The sequence below is a fragment of the Eretmochelys imbricata genome, chromosome 6 (genome assembly GCF_965152235.1).
Source record: "Eretmochelys imbricata isolate rEreImb1 chromosome 6, rEreImb1.hap1, whole genome shotgun sequence".
Taxonomy (NCBI): domain Eukaryota; kingdom Metazoa; phylum Chordata; order Testudines; family Cheloniidae; genus Eretmochelys; species Eretmochelys imbricata.
This window is the reverse complement of record NC_135577.1, coordinates 103,842,441-103,856,624: the sequence shown is the minus strand read 5'-3', so window position 1 is coordinate 103,856,624 and position 14,184 is coordinate 103,842,441.

Genomic DNA, 14,184 nt, shown 5'->3' with positions numbered 1-14,184 from the left:
CTTCCAGATGGGTCTGAGGCTGGCTATAAGATCTGAAGAGATCGTGGCTGTTGCTCCTGTTCAGGGGCAGTGGTTACCTATGTGGTTTTCAAAGACATATTTGCCTCATTGTGGGCAGTAGGCAAACAAATCCTGGGGTTTTGTGGTGGCCTCTCAGGGAAAAATCTAGTTCAGCTCCGCATAGTAGCTCACGTACTGACAGCATTACCAGATGTCTTGTTTTTTGTCTTTGGCACATGAACCTTATAGAGATATAATTCATTCTGTAGTGGCTATGCCTCTTTCAAAATGGATGAATTATAGCACGATAAGATGCCAGATAAGATCATTTGTAAGTGGAAGCAAGGGAGTTTATGTTGAAAAAACTAGATATACCAAAAAAACCAAATCCTTCCCTGTATGGACAAGGTCTATGAGTTGTACCAATTGAATTATTTCAGAAAAAAAAAATCACCCCATAACCAAAATAATTAAATCAGTACAAAAACTGTGAAGACCAGGCCTCAGTCTATAGTGAGACCCAATATGCAGCATGTGTCACTTGAGTTCTTCAGAGCTTGAGAGGAAACTGCAATGTCTCAAGGCATAAGTAGATCCACGAGTGGTACCATTTTAGCTAGACTGGTGTAGCAAATCCAACCCTCTTTCCCAGAGCATCTCTCCCTTTCTTTGGACTTAAAAATAAACGTCTGCAATATAAAGTTGTCATAAATATAAAGGGAAGGGTAAACACCTTTAAATCTATCCTGGCCAGAGGAAAAACCCTTTCACCTGTAAAGGGTTAAGAAGCTAAGATAACCTCGTTGGCACCTGACCAAAATGACCAATGAGGAGACAAGATACTTTCAAAGCTGGGGGGGCGGGGAGGAACAAAGGGTCCTCTCTGTCCGTGTGATACTTTTGCCGGGACCAGAGCAGGAATGCAGGTCAGAACTCCTGTAAAGAGTTAGTAAGCAATCTAATTAGATATGCGTTAGATTCTCTTTTGTTTAAATGGCTGATAAAATAAGTTGTGCTGAATGGAATGTATATTCCGGTTTTTGTGTCTTTTTGTAACTTAAGGTTTTGCCTAGAGGGATTCTCTATGTTTTGAATCTGATTACCCTGTAAGGTATTTACCATCCTGATTTTACAGAGGTGATTCTTTTACTTTTTCTTTAATTAAAATTCTTCTTTTAAGAACGTGATTGCTTTTCATTGTTCTTAAGATCCAAGGGTTTGGGTCTGTGTTCACCTATGGAAATTGGTGAGGATTTTTATCAAGCCTTCCCATGGAAAGGGGGTATAGTGCTTGGAGGGATATTTGGGGGGGGGGGGGGGGACGTTGCCAGGTGGGCACTTCCCCTGTTCTTTGTGTAACATTTTGGTGGCAGCTTTTAACCTAAGCTGGTAAAAATAAGCTTAGGGGGTTTTTCATGCAGGTCCCCACATCTGAACCCTAGAGTTCAGAGTGGGGAAGGAACCTTGACAAAAGCTTATGTGTTACACAGGCTGTGGTCCCTCAAAGACTTTTCAGAGAAACCAGAGACCAGCTTCCACCCCTAAGAACTGATTGCCATCCATTTGTATTTTCAAGGCTTCTGTCTTCTCAAGGAAATGGGCTCAGAAACTTACTCTTTGTTTTTAGACAAAGGCTGAGAGTCTCCTTCAGATTTCTTAGTTTTACAAATTAGGAAGAGTGGTGGCTTCCAGAGGCCAACTACAAATTCATGGGTCCCTGGGTCCCAGTCCCATTCCACTAGACCCTTGTGACTTTAAAATAAATAAAAATTGACATTTTATTTTAATCTAGCAGTAGTATGAAAACAAAGGTCTTTTAAATAACATAAAATAATAATGAAAAAGCCAGACTATTAGCAATGAAGATCATGTCATTGCCTTCTTTCCATTCATTACAAAAGAACATATTATGGCCTTTACCTGTTGCTAAGGGATAGTTGAAAAAATTCTTAATTCAACGGGCCAAACTCCACCATGGTGCTTTTGAATACAAGCCTATTGAAATAAATGCTAGGAGTGCTAGGCAGAGACGGGCTCCACCTTACAAAGAGAGGGAAGAGCATCTTTGCGGGCAGGCTGGCTAACCTAGTGAGGAGGGCTTTAAACTAGGTTCACCGGGGGAAGGAGACCAAAGCCCTGAGGTAAGTGGGAAAGCGGGATACTGGGAGGAAGCACAGGCAGGAATGTCTGTGAGGGGAGGGCTCCTGCCTCATACTGATAATGAGGGGCGATCAGCAGGTTATCTCAAGTGCTTATATATGAATGCACAGAGCCTTGGAAACAAGCAGGGAGAACTGGAGGTCCTGGTGATGTCAAGGAATTATGACGTGATTGGAATAACAGAGACTTGGTGGGATAACTCACATGACTGGAGTACTGTCATGGATGGTTATAAACTGTTCAGGAAGGACAGGCAGGGCAGAAAAGGTGGGGGAGTAGCACTGTATGTAAGGGAGCAGTATGACTGCTCAGAGCTCCGGTACGAAACTGCAGAAAAACCTGAGTGTCTCTGGATTAAGTTTAGAAGTGTGAGCAACAAGAGTGATGTAGTGGTGGGAGTCTGCTATAGACCACCGGACCAGGGGGATGAGGTGGATGAGGCTTTCTTCCGGCAGCTTGCGGAAGCTACTAGATCGCACGCCCTGGTTCTCATGGGTGACTTTAATTTTCCTGATATCTGCTGGGAGAGCAATACAGCGGTGCATAGACATTCCAGGAAGTTTTTGGAAAGCGTAGGGGACAATTTCCTGGTGCAAGTGCTCGAGGAGCCAACTGGGCGGGGAGCTTTTCTTGACCTGCTGCTCACAAACCGGGAAGAATTAGTAGGGGAAGCAAAAGTGGATGGGAATCTGGGAGGCAGTGACCATGAGTTGGTCGAGTTCAGGATCCTGACACAGGGAAGAAAGGTAAGCAGCAGGATACAGTCCCTGGACTTCAGGAAAGCAGACTTCGACTCCCTCAGGGAACGGATGGGTAGGATCCCCTGGGGGACTAACATGAAGGGGAAAGGAGTCCAGGAGAGCTGGCTGTATTTTAAGGAATCCCTGTTGAGGTTACAGGGACAAACCATCCCGATGTGTCGAAAGAATAGTAAATATGGCAGGCGACCAGCTTGGCTTAACGGTGAAATCCTAGCAGATCTTAAACATAAAAAAGAAGCTTACAAGAAGTGGAAGGTTGGACATATGACCAGGGAAGAGTATAAAAATATTGCTCGGGCATGTAGGAATGAAATCAGGAGGGCCAAATCGCACCTGGAGCTGCAGCTAGCGAGAGATGTTAAGAGTAACAAGAAGGGTTTCTTCAGGTATGTTGGCAACAAGAAGAAAGCCAAGGAAAGTGTGGGCCCCTTACTGAATGAGGGAGGCAACCTAGTGACAGAGGATGTGGAAAAAGCTAATGTACTCAATGCTTTTTTTGCCTCTGTCTTCACGAACAAGGTCAGCTCCCAGACTGCTGCGCTGGGCATCACAACATGGGGAATAGATGGCCAGCCCTCTGTGGAGAAAGAGGTGGTTAGGGACTATTTAGAAAAGCTGGACGTGCACAAGTCCATGGGGCTGGATGAGTTGAATCCAAGAGCGCTAAAGGAACTGGCGGCTGTGATTGCAGAGCCATTGGCCATTATCTTTGAAAACTCGTGGCGACCGGGGGAAGTCCCGGATGACTGGAAAAAGGCTAATGTAGTGCCAATCTTTAAAAAAGGGAAGAAGGAGGATCCTGGGAACTACAGGCCAGTCAGCCTCACTTCAGTCCCTGGAAAAATCATGGAGCAGGTCCTCAAAGAATCAATCCTGAAGCACTTACATGAGAGGAAAGTGATCAGGAACAGTCAGCACGGATTCACCAAGGGAAAGTCATGCCTGACTAATCTAATCGCCTTCTATGATGAGATTACTGGTTCTGTGGATGAAGGGAAAGCAGTGGATGTATTGTATCTTGACTTTAGCAAAGCTTTTGACACGGTCTCCCACAGTATTATTGTCAGCAAGTTAAAGAAGTACGGGCTGGATGAATGCACTATAAGGTGGGTAGAAAGTTGGCTAGATTGTCGGGCTCAACAGGTAGTGATCAATGGCTCCATGTCTAGTTGGCAGCCGGTGTCAAGTGGAGTGCCCCAGGGATCGGTCCTGGGGCCAGTTTTGTTCAATATCTTCATAAATGATCTGGAGGATGGTGTGGATTGCACTCTCCGCAAATTTGCAGATGATACTAAACTGGGAGGAGTGGTAGATACGCTGGAGGGCAGGGATAGGATACAGAGGGACCTAGACAAATTGGAGGATTGGGCCAAAAGAAATCTGATGAGGTTCAACAAGGATAAATGCAGGGTCCTGCACTTAGGACGGAAGAACCCAATGCACAGCTACAGACTAGGGACCGAATGGCTAGGCAGCAGTTCTGCAGAAAAGGACCTAGCGGTGACAGTGGACGAGAAGCTGGATATGAGTCAACAGTGTGCCCTTGTTGCCAAGAAGGCCAATGGCATTTTGGGATGTATAAGTAGGGGCATAGTGAGCAGATCGAGGGACGTGATCGTCCCCCTCTATTCGACATTGGTGAGGCCTCATCTGGAGTACTGTGTCCAGTTTTGGGCCCCACACTACAAGAAGGATGTGGATAAATTGGAAAGAGTCCAGCGAAGGGCAACAAAAATGATTAGGGGTCTGGACCACATGACTTATGAGGAGAGGCTGAGGGAACTGGGATTGTTTAGTCTGCAGAAGAGAAGAATGAGGGGGGATTTGATAGCTGCTTTCAACTACCTGAGAGGTAGTTCCAAAGAGGATGGTACTAGACTATTCTCGGTGGTGGAAGAGGACAGGACAAGGAGTAATGGTCTCAAGTTGCAGTGGGGGAGGTTTAGGTTGGATATTAGGAAAAACTTTTTCACTAGGAGGGTGGTGAAACACTGGAATGCGTTGCCTAGGGAGGTGGTGGAATCTCCTTCCTTAGAAGTTTTTAAGGTCAAGCTTGACAAAGCCCTGGCTGGGATGATTTAATTGGGGATTGGTCCTGCTTTTGAGCAGGGGGTTGGACTAGATGACCTCCTGAGGTCCCTTCCAACCCTGATATTCTATGATTCTATGAAATGGAGATGCATCTGCTTATTCCTGGGTTAATTTCAATGGCATTTCAGCCACAGCTAGCTTGCTTACCTGTTAGTTAACCCCCAAACAATCTAACAAGTGCAGAGGGGACTGACTGAGCCACCTGGTTGGCCAAACTGCCCTATTGGCAGAGCGGTTCTTAAGACCAGCAGCAAGTGCTGGGTGCTCAAAGTGTTCACCTGCGGCTGTGTTAGCTTCCGATCCTGCCTTGTTCTAGCTTAGACCCTGCCATGCTTCTGCCTTCTCTGACTCCAGGAAACTTGGTTTGGACCCAGTTCTTGACTCTTGTTTGCCCCTGGGTTCTGGCATTCAGCCCGATTCTGGTTCTGACCCTTGGTTCCATTTCCCTGTGCCTAACTCCTACTCTGGCCACTAGGCCTGGGCCCTAACAAGAAGAGTGATTGAAAGGTTCCAGTTACGCAAAAGAAACCTAACTGAATTATAGCCAGAGTCAAGATGAAAGGGAAGGTTGTTGTGATTTCCTCAAGAGGCCATGATTTTAATTGTCCCAAACTCTTAGTCAGCATAAAGCACCTCATAATCCACACCTCACAGCAGTGGACCATGAGCAAGTCAACCTGATATTAAAATGTGTTCCCAGTCAGGAACTGGATACATAAGAAGAACATCAGAACATAAGAATGGCCATACTGGGTCAGACCAAAGATCCATCCAGACCAGTATCCTGTCTACCGACAGTGGCCAATGCGAGGTGACCCAGAGGGAGTGAACCTAACAGGTAATGATCTAGTGATCTCTCTCCTGCCATCCATCTCCATCCTCTGACAAACAGAGGCTAGGGACACCATTCCCTACCCATCCTGGCTAATAGCCATTAATGGACTTAACCTCTGTGAATTTATCCAGTTCTCTTTTAAACCCTGTTATAGTCCTAGCCTTCACAACCTCCTCAGGCAAGGAGTTCCACATGTTAAGTGTGCACTGAGTGAAGAAGAACTTCCTTTTATTTGTTTTAAACCTGCTACCCATTAATTTCATTTGGTGGCCTCTAGTTCTTATATTATGGGAACAAGTAAATAACTTTTCCTTATTCACTTTCTCCACACCACTCATGATTTTATGTACCTCAATCATATCCCCCCTTAGTCTCCTCTTTTCCAAGCTGAAAAATCCTAGCCTCTTTAATCTCTCCTCATATGGGACCCATTTCAAGCCCCTAATCATTTTAGTTGCCCTTTTCTGAACCTTTTCTAATGCCAGTATATCTTTTTTGAGATGAGGGGACCACATCTCTATGCAGTATTCAAGATGTGGGCATACCATGGATTTACATAAGGGCAATAGGATATTCTCCATCTTATTCTCTATTCCTTTTTTAATGATTCCTAACATCCAGTTTGCTTTTTTGACTGCCGCTGCACACTGCGTGGACGTCTTCAGAGAACTATCCATGATGACTCCAAGATCTTTCTCCTGATTAGTTGTAGCTAAATTAGCCCCCATCATATTGTATGTATAGTTGGGGTTATTTTTTCCAATGTGCATTACTTTACATTTATCCACATTAAATTTCATTTGCCATTTTGTTGCCCAATCACTTAGTTTTGTGAGATCTTTTTGAAGTTCTTCACAATCTGCTTTCGTCTTAACTATCTTGAGCAGTTTAGTATCGTCTGCAAACTTTGCCACCTCACTGTTTACCCCTTTCTCCAGATCATTTATGAATAAGTTGAATAGGACTTACCCTAGGACTGACCCTTGGGGAACACCACTAGTTACCCCTCTCCATTCTGAAAATTTACCCTTTATTTCTACCCTTTGTTCCCTGTCTTTTAACCAGTTCTCAATCCATGAAAGGATCTTCCCTCTTATTCCATGACAACTTAATTTACGTCAGAGCCTTTGGTGAGGGACCGTGTCAAAGGTTTTCTGGAAATCTGAGTACACTATGTCCCTGGATCCCCTTGTCCACGTATTTGTTGACCCCCTCAAAGAACTCTAATAGATTAATCAGGCATGATCTCCCTTTACAGAAGCCATGTTGACTTTTGCGCAACAATTTATGTTCTTCTCTGTGTCTGACAATTTTATTCTTTACTATTGTTTCAACTAATTTGCCCGGTACTGATGTTATTCTTACTGGTCTGTAATTGCCAGGATCACCTCTCGAGCCCTTCTTAAATATTGGTGTTACATTAGCTATCTTCCAGTCACTGGGTACAGTAGCTGATTTAAAGAACAGGTTACAAATCATAGTTAATAGTTCCACAATTTCACATTTGAGTTCTTTCAGAACTCTTGGGTGAAAGCAATCTCATCCCGGTGACTTGTTACTGTTAAGTTTCTCAATTAATTCCAAAACCTCCTCTAGTGACACTTCAATCTGTGACAATTCCTCAGATTTGTCACCTACAAAAGACGGCTCAGGTTTGGGAATCTCCCTAACATCCTCAGCCATGAAGACTGAAGCAAAGAATTCAGACTGAAGCAAAGAATACACATTATCTAGGGGCTCCATCTGGCCTCAGGTGGGGCAATGTTGCCTGAACTGACTCTGCAAGGTAAACAGAGTGTTGTAATGTATTTAGCAACTGATAATGCAGCAATGTACAGAGGAGGAAACAAATTCCTTGGGTATGAAGTTATTGAATGATTAGACCCAGGAAATTTACAAGGAAGGAATTTCCCAAATTTTCTCATTCCCATGATTAAATCACTGAACTGACATCACACAATTTAACTCCTATTATTAGGAATTGTCCTCCCATGTACCTGTAAAGTAATCTCCAAACTGAAAAGAAAGCAAAACAAAGAGTGAAGTGTAAATAGTGACAAGAAATTGTATTTTTTATTATTCTGCAGATACTTCACTACCAAATGAAGTACTTATTATAAGTATCAGAGGGGTAGCCGTATTAGTCTGGATCTGTAAAAGCGGCAAAGAGCCATAGAATCATAGAATCATAGAATATCAGGGTTGGAAGGGACCTCAGAAGGTCATCTAGTCCAACCCCCTGCTCAAAGCAGGACCAATCCCCAATTAAATCATCCCAGCCAGGGCTTTGTCAAGCCTGACCTTAAAAACTTCTAAGGAAGGAGATTCTACCACCTCCCTAGGTAACGCATTCCAGTGTTTCACCACCCTTCTACTGAAAAAGTTTTTTCTAATATCCAACCTAAACCTCCCCCACTGCAACTTGAGACCATTACTCCTTGTCCTGTCTTCTTCTACCACTGAGAATAGTCTAGAACCATCCTCTTTGGAACCACCTCTCAGGTAGTTGAAAGCAGCTATCAAATCCCCCCTCATTCTTCTCTTCTGCAGACTAAACGATCCCAGTTCCTTCAGCCTCTCCTCATAAGTCATGTGGTCCAGACCCCTAATCATTTTTGTTGCCCTTCACTGGACTCTCTCCAGTTCCTCCACATCCTTCTTGTAGTGTGGGGCCCAAAACTGGACACAGTACTCCAGATGAGGCCTCACCAATGTCGAATAGAGGGGGACGATCACGTCCCTCGATCTGCTCGCTATGCCCCTACTTATACATCCCAAAATGCCATTGGCCTTCTTGGCAACAAGGGCACACTGTTGACTCATATCCAGCTTCTCGTCCACTGTCACCCCTAGGTCCTTTTCCGCAGAACTGCTGCCTAGCCATTCGGTCCCTAGTCTGTAGCGGTGCATTGGATTCTTCCGTCCTAAGTGCAGGACCCTGCACTTATCCTTGTTGAACCTCATCAGATTTCTTTTGGCCCAATACTCCAATTTTCTAGGTCCCTCTGTATCCTATCCCTACCTGCCACCGTATCTACCACTCCTCCTAGCTTAGTATCATCCGCAAATTTGCTGAGAGTGCAATCCACACCATCCTCCAGATCATTTATGAAGATATTGAACAAAACTGGTCCTGTGGCACCTTATAGACTAACAGACGTATTGGAGCATAAGCTTTCATGGGTGAATACCCACTTCATCGGATGCATGTAGTGAAAATTTCCAGAGGCAGGTATAAATATGCAGGCAAAAATCAGGCTAGGGATAACGAGGTTAGTTCAACCAGGGAGGATAAGACCCTCTTCTAGCAGTTGAGGTGTGAACACCAAGGGAGGAGAAACTGCTTTTGTAGTTGGCTAGCCATTCACAGTCTTTGTTTAATCCAGAGCCGATGGTGTCAAATTTGCAAATGAACTGAAGCTCAGCAGTTTCTCTTTGAAGTCTGGTCCTGACATTTTTTTGCTGCAGGATGGCTACCTTTAAATCTGCTATTGTGTGTCCAGGGAGGTTGAAGTGTTCTCCTACAGGTTTTTGTATATTGCCATTCCTAATATCTGACAACTCTCCAGACAACTCTCCAATACTTAATTCTACAGGCCACTTTCCTCAGATCCCACTGAGGAATACACTAAGAAACTGCACCATCTATTCAGGACACTCCCTACATTAACACAGGAACAAATCAACATACCCTTAGAGCCCCGACAGGGGTTATTCTATCTACTACCCAAGATCCACAAACCCGAAAATCCTGGATGCCCCATCATCTCAGGCATTGGCACTCTCACTGAAGGACTGTCCGGATATGTGGACTCTCTACTCAGACCCTACACCACTAGCACTCCCAGCTATCTCCGTGGCACCACTGATTTCCTGAGAAAACTACAATGCATTGGTGATCTTCCAGAAAACACCATCCTAGCCACCATGGATGTAGAGGCTCTCTATACAAACACCCCACACACAGATGGAATAAAAAGCTGTTAGGAACAGTATCCCTGATGATGCCACAGCACAACTGGTTGCTGAGCTCTGTGACTTTATCCTCACGCACAATTATTTCAAATTTGGTGACAATATATACCTCCAGACCAGTGGCACCGCTATGGGCACCCGCATGGCCCCACAATATGCCAACATTTTTATGGTTGACCTGGAACAACTCTTCCTCAGCTCTCATCCACTCATGCCCCTTCTCTACCTACGCTACGCTGATGACATCTTCATCATCTGGACCCATGGGAAGGAAACCCTGGAAGAAATCCACCACGATTTCAATAGCTTCCACCCCACCATCAACCTCAGCCTGGACCAATCTACATGGGAGGTACACTTCCTAGACACCACGGTGCAAATAAGTGATAGTCATGTTAACACCACCCTATACCGAAAACCCATCGACCGCTATGCCTACCTTCATTCCTCCAGCTTCCATCCCAGATACACCACAGGATCCACTGTCTACAGCCAAGTGCTGAGGTACAACCACATTTGCTCCAACCCCTCAGACAGAGACCAACACCTACAAGATCTTCACCAAGCATTCTCAAAACTACGATACCCACATGAGGAAATAAGGAAACAGATCAACAGAGTCAGACGTGTACCCAGAAGCCTCCTGCTGCAAGAAAGAAACCAACAGAACTCCACTGGCCATCACATACAGTCCTCAGCTAAAACCTCTCCAATGCATTATCAGTGATCTACAACCCATTCTGGACAACGATCCCTCACTTTCACGGGCCTTGGGAGACAGGCCAGTCCTCGCCCACAGACAACCCGCCAGCCTGAAGCATATTCTCACCAGCAACTACACACCGCACCATAGTAACTCTAACTCAGGAACCAATCCATGCAACAAACCTCGATGCCAACTCTGCCCACCTATCTACACCAGCGACACCATCACAGGACCTAACCAGACCAGTCACACCATCACCGGTTCATTCACCTGCATGTCCACCGATGTAATATATGCCATCATGTGCCAGCAATGCCCCTCTGCTATGTACATCGGCCAAACTGGACAGTCCCCAGGAAAAAGGATAAATGGACACATCAGATATTAGGAATGGCAATATACAAAAACCTGTAGGAGAACACTTCAACCTCCCTGGACACACAATAGCAGATTTAAAGGTAGCCATCCTGCAGCAAAAAAATGTCAGGACCAGACTTCAAAGAGAAACTGCTGAGCTTCAGTTTATTTGCAAGTTTGACACCATCGGCTCAGGATTAAACAAAAATTGTGACTGACTAGCCAACTACAAAAGCAGTTTCTCCTCCCTTGGTGTTCACACCTCAACTGCTAGAAGAGGGCCTCATGCTCCCTGATTGAACTAACCTCATTATCCCTAGCCTGATTCTTGCTTGCATATTTATACCTGCCTCTGGAAATTTCCACGACATGCATCCAACAAAGTGGGTATTCACCCATGAAAGCTTATGTTCCAATACGTCTGTTAGTCTATAAGGTGCCACAGGACTCTTTGCCACTTTTATTATAAGTAGTGACTACTTCCAATAGTAAGCACAAGATCAGACCCTAAAATGTTATGAGTAACATAGACAAAGTCTGAGTACACCGTGTGATTTTGTTGTTGTTGTCGTTGACAATATCTTTTTAAAATTACAGTACAGTGAATGTGGTTAATTTCCTAAACTGAACTACACACTCCTCAACAACCAGTTAAGCAATAATAGTTAGTAGTATGAATCCATTTTCTTTGTAGTCTTTCAAATCTCATGCAATCCTAAATGCAAACTCTGACTAAACTCTTAGACATATGCAAAGGTCAAATGCTTCTCCAGAGATCTCCCCTAGACTGCAACCCTTTTCTCTTTACCCCCTAATGCTTGTTCAGCACTAGCCTCTTCTTTTTCCCTTGTCCTCTGGTGCAAGAGTTCTAAGCTCCTTTGCTTCTGTTTTTATAGGGACTGCAAATGCTCAACACCTCTGAAAACCGGGCCTCTGATGTCTGGAACAAAGTTCTTGTACTTCTCTGCCTATCAGTTCTCCACCAGTTTTCCGAATAAGAATGAAAAGCCTACATTTCTCATGGGAAGGAAATTCCCAAAAACTTTCTTTTGGGAAAATTTACACATGTTGTTTCAGTAATGTTGAATCATTTTGTTTCAATAATGTCAAAACATTCTAATATATAATTTAACACACAAATACCATACAAGCAGAAAATGAATGAAATGAAACAAAACACCATGGTATTATCAAAGAGAAACAAGAAAGCAGAAATGCCTTGTTTTGATTTTTTCCCATTGACAATTTCACCAAAATGGAGGTTTCCACAAAATGTTTTGATTTCAGTTAAACTGCATTTTCTGAAACTAACTGTTCTGGTGAAAAAATGTTGACCAACTCTATTTATAACCATTAATTAACTTTGCCAAATGGTTGGGGATATCATTTGCATGAAAGATGTTCTTAAAAAATAGAAGTTGTAGAATATTAAGTGAGTGGAAGAACACTTCAGATTGCTGACTTGTAGCTGAGTGAAAGGGATATACTCTCATTCTCCTTTTGCAGTATTTGAGATAGAAATATTATTATAATATACATTTTTCAAAAGTGCAAGCAGAGGGTATTTCCACTCTGCTCTGGATATTCCACACCCTGCATAAGGTCAAACATCTCCTTTGTTTACAGTTTGTTGGAATTTGACTTTATCATTGGCATTAACAACAGCAGATAGTAAAACAGCCTGTCCTGCCCCTGGGGGAATTCTGTGTCACTGCACAATGCAGATTTTTTCAGAAATTACAGTTGGGTGCGCAGAATTTTCTTTTCCTCCCACAGAAATGGGCTGCAGAGATGTTGGCTGCCATGGGGGGCCGCTAGACCTGGCAGAGCATAGCTCACAAATAAAAGACAAGGCTGGGGAGAGAACTGGATGGTTCCCTGCACACCCTGAAGGAAGGAGGCCATGGCGTGCAGGAAATTCTGTGCAAGCCTGGGACCCAGTGTCAGACTGTTTCTCCCTCTGGATCCTTGGCCTCTGTGGGGTAAGGGATGTGAGTGTCTTGGCTATGGAAGGCTGTGGCTGGACTCTGGGGGGAGGGGGTGTGAGTTCCTGGGTTGGGGGTGTGTGGCTGGGCTCTGGTGGAAGGGGGTGTGAGTCTCTGGGATGCGGGGGCGTGGCTGGGCTCTGGTAGGAGGGTGTGTGAGTGTCTGGCCCCCCAGCTGGATTCTGTGGGGGAGGAGGCAGAGAAACAGGAACTGGGTTGTCATAGGGGTTTCTTTGACACTCTACTCCTGGGGGAAATTTTCTGTGTGTCTGTATTGTTACAGACATACTTGTTGACAGGTATTTTGAAATACATTATCAATTGAAACTGACATGATTATATAGTGTTATTTTGACAAATAAATTGACAGAATTTTACAATATTCTGCGCAGAATTTTTAATTTTTTGGCACAGAATGCCCCCAGGAGTACTGTGCTTACAACCCAACCCAAGCCAGGCACAGTTTCATTTTCCTAAGACCTTTCTATTTCTACCTCTTGTTCCCTCTGAATAGAGGCTCATACCTACCTTTTTTCTAGCCTGGTGCAGTTAATAAGCCACACTCATTATGGCTGCAATGAGTCAGCAGAGTTTACCCAACAACTTTATATATGCAGAGTCCTCTCAACCTGGTTTTACAGAGCATGTCACCAGAAAAGGGTTGTAGATCCTGCCAACTTGTTACAGAAAGAAAGAAAACAATTTGTATAAAAGCTATGTTACGCAAATATCCGTAGTGTCATGTTTTCCATTCTCGAAGAGAAAAACATGATTTTTGGTTTAGATGATGGGTTGTTTTTTTTCAGATTAAGGGACACAATAAAGAGAGACACTTTGTATTTGCTCTGTGAGAGCTCACTGTGATTCAGTCTGAAATATTCTGCATCTGAATTAAAATACAAAATGACAGGTGTCTCTATATTTAAAGGTGTGGAACATAGACAAAGAATGAACATTAGAACTGGTTGGCAAATTATTTTTTCCCTATGCCAACAAATTTAAATAAAAAAAGTTTTTGTCAAACATTTTCTTCAAAATTGTTCAAGTTTTTGTTGACCACTGAAAAATTTGGGGTCTTTGATTTTTTTCAGTGCAAACTCATTTTTTTAAAACTATTTTTTGTTTCTAAAAAATTCCTGTTTAGTCCAAAAATCATTTCTTTAAAAAAAAAAAAAAAAAAAGGCAGCGCTTCTGACCAGCTCAATTGTCGTCATCTCTTCCTAGGGGCTCTAGGACCCTGTGGGGTGGGAGGGTCTCAAAGCTCAGGCTGCAGCCCAAGTTCAAATGTCTACACTGCAATGAAGAAGACCCTTA